Consider the following 3,736-nt stretch of genomic DNA (forward strand, 5'->3'; position numbering starts at 1 on the left):
TCACTTTGAATTCTTTCTGGTATCACAGTTGATTGCACTCTGTCGGTAGAAAGTAAGTTTTCCTGTGATTGAAAAGAAATCATTTTTTAGCTTAACTTTCAAGGCATTGGGGAGATAATTCACCAGGAAAGTGCTTGCCATGCAAACACAAGGACCTGAGTTCAGTCCCCACATAAACACCTAGCCATGGGGAGGTGGAGACAGTGGGATCCTTGGTACTTCCTGGCCAACCGGTCTGGCCAAACTGGTGAGATCCTGGATCGTTAGAGACCCTGTCTCAAGAAATAGACCGACAAGTAAGAGAGGAAGACACCTGATGTCTACCTCTGGCCTACTCAGATGGACACACACACAGAGAAGAAAGACATATATACACATACATACACAGAGAGAGACATACACACAGGGACACATAGACACACACACACACACAAGACACACACACACACACACACACACACACACACACACACACACACACAGAGTTGTAGTTTGGCTTCTTGTTGCTGTGGTAAATACAATGACTAAAAGCAACTTGGGAAGAAAAGAACAAGGGAAGCCAAGTCAGTGCAAGGCAGGAGCCTGAAGCGGAAGAGGAACCGGTTCTCTGGTCTGCTCCTCCTCATGTTCATTGAGCTCTTGAGGCAACCGAGGACCATCTGTCCAGGGACGGCACTGCCTGCAGCGAGCTGGGCCCCCTACAGGCCAGTCTGAGGAAAGCAGTTCCTCAACTGAGGTCCTCTCTTCTATGTGTGTCAATTTGACAACCAATTAGCCATCTCTCTCTCTCTCTCTCTCTCTCTCTCTCTCTCTCTCTCTCTCTCTCTCTCTCTCTCACACTTTTAAGAAGTATCAATTATTTTACTATATTTGTGAGGTACTAGCAGGAGAGTGATTTAGACTCTAATTTTGGAAACGAGATGATCCCTAAATTTCACTTAGTTCTGTTGGGGCGGGGACAGTTTCCACAGACAAGATGTTCCCGTCCCAGAAACCGTGATAAAGCAACAATTACTGACTGCAGCAATGAAGTGGGAGTGTCTGCCCTTTCGGGCGTGCCAACAATGTGCTCCTTAATTTGAAAATAGGGTACACAGCGATTGCAAGTGGAAAACAGCAACGGTTCATCACTCAACTTGACATGCCTCCTTCGCCGCAGACGCGAGGGAAGGGATCCGCTCTGCTCTGTTTGTTCTGCCTTTTGCCCACATTCTCAGAGAAAGCAGCAGATGCTCTAATTAGGGGTACCAGACACTGAAAATACCTGGCACCCAGGGAGAACACGCTGACAGGTTTCTCTTGAGAAGCCAGCCTTCCTCCGGAGCACCTTGCGTGCATCGCCAGCCGCAAGACTTATTATCCCCTTTTTGCAAATGGTAGGAAAGTGCGGCAAGGAGATTCAAAGGGCTCACTTGAGGCGACAGAGAAGCCAAATGCTCTGCTCAAAATAGAAATGGAGAGCTCTGGGAAGCTTAGACAGCCCGGAAGGGCCCTTTAATCCCCGGACCCTTCTGTGTCGTTTTAGACACTTCTTTACCTCATGAAAGGGCTGCCAACTCTTCCTCCAGGATGTCATAAAAAGGTGACATTTGGAGAAGGAAATTGAAACTCTAATTGACTTCCCTAAAGCAGGAAAATAAACGCCTTGTATTCCTTCTCTCGGCCAGATGTTTGTAATTTTTCCCTTGGGATCCTGTCCTGGGGAGAGCTGAAGAGGCAACACAGAATAAGCCACTTGAGTTGGTCTGCTTACATGTTCAAGATGATGTTGTTGTTGTTGTTGTTTTTATTATTATTATTATTATTATTATTATTATTATTATTATTATTATTATTATACTTCATGATGAGAGCTATGGACAGTCCACCCAAGTGGACAGAGGAAAGGGGTTTCCATCTTACTCCCTAGACTTTGGGAGAAAAGAACCCTTGAATAGTGTCTTGCAATGACAAATGAAGAGTTTGAGACCTGCCTGCACTTCCCGGTCTGGGTATAAAGGTACCTGATTTCTTGCATGCATTTTGCTGTTTGCTTTGAACAATATAACTTTAACGCAGATGATGGAGCAGTTTTGAGATTCACTTATACAGACTATCTTGTCTTCCTTTGTAATCACAAGAAGAGCATGGTCCTGCATGCTTGCTGGTCCACATGAAGCCTGAACCACAGACCAACTGGACCCTGGCCACACTGCACAAACATATACAGGCCAGCAGTGCTTACTGCTGTGGGCAGCTGGGTTTGGTAATGGGTTGCTAGGCAACCCATGTGACACCATGTTCCAGCTGACTAATGCAGAGCCATTGAAAGAGTAGACGGTGGGAAATTCCTAATGGGCTGTGGACAATGCTGGCAAAAGTGTTCGATGACATAATACTTACCATGTGTAAGAACTCAACAAAGTGTTTGTATTTGACATATTTTAGTAGAGTGACCATACCTAACGCTCAGAGTGTCCGCTCTGCTCTTGGGTATCATCTTTGTAGCTGACAATGGCTTTTCTATCCCTTATGTAGCCCTTTCTACCACATTCTCTAACCTTTACTGCCTTGTCAGCATTTGGCATTCACCTAAGATTTAATTCTAGGCTGAACTATATACCTACTATGTAGATTCTACAACGAACATATTGATGTAGTCTTTTCCTTTCTACCTCTATACCCTCAACTCATTTGAATTCTAAAATTTAAGTTATTGTGCATGTACAGCAGGGTATGTGGACATATCTGTGACACAACACACAGGTGTAAACAGAGAAAAACCCTGTGGAATTGGACCTCTTTTTCTACCCTTATGTGGGTTCCTGTTAAATATAAGTGGTAAGTGGCTTTAGCTGCCTAAACTTCCCGTTGCTGCTTCCCTCCCGCCTAGGGTTTTGATGTAGTTCAAAGTAAGTTGTAGGAGCTGGTGTGCTTCGCCAAGAAGAGCACATACCATTCCCCAGAGTGTCCTTAGACCCCTCTCAGTCCACTTTACCCCTCTGCCTGAAGGCACGCACTTCTGGTTTCTTTCATAGTTTACATTAGTTTGGCCTGCTTTTGAATTTCATGTAAAGAGAGCTATGTACTGTGTGGGTCAGCTTCTTCCTCTTGGCTTAACACTCCTTTTTGTCACTGAGTAGAGCATCTTTATTAGGCTCCACACATTGGATTTGCACATGTAAACTGAACACCGTGATGCAAAAGGCCCGAGGAGCCCTCTGAGGAGCCCTGTCCTCGTCTCCCACCCAGTGCCACTAAGCAGACAAAGATTAGGCATGTCAGACTACGTAGGGAGAAATTCACAATGACAAAGACCTATCACTGTCTGCTTGAGAATCTCTCAGGTTGGCTTCATTTTCAAGCGAATAATTTAGACAATAGCTCTGGAGACTACTTTTCACCTTAAAACTTGGGGCTTCCAGGATGTGGACCCGGCCACACTAAACAACTTTAAGTATCATACTTGAACTAAATGGCCCCCAAAGCAGGCATAACTCCTTCTTCCTCTGGTGTTGTCGCTTTTCCTGTCCTCCCTCCCAGTTTAGAGCTGGTAAGTCTTTAAAAACCTCAGAGGGGTACTTATTGATATTTGTCTCTTGGGCACAAGGCTTTTGATTTAGTGACCTCAGTAAGATGAAAGGCCTGACCAAGCTTTTAGGGAGTAATTAAACCGGACTTTCCCCTGGGGGGGTTGCTTGCGGTATGAATCTCAGGGGTCCCACCACAGTGTGGTCTAGCTGAGTTAGTGGGAGTA

The sequence above is a fragment of the Acomys russatus genome, chromosome 4 (assembly GCF_903995435.1).
Source record: "Acomys russatus chromosome 4, mAcoRus1.1, whole genome shotgun sequence".
NCBI lineage: Eukaryota > Metazoa > Chordata > Mammalia > Rodentia > Muridae > Acomys > Acomys russatus.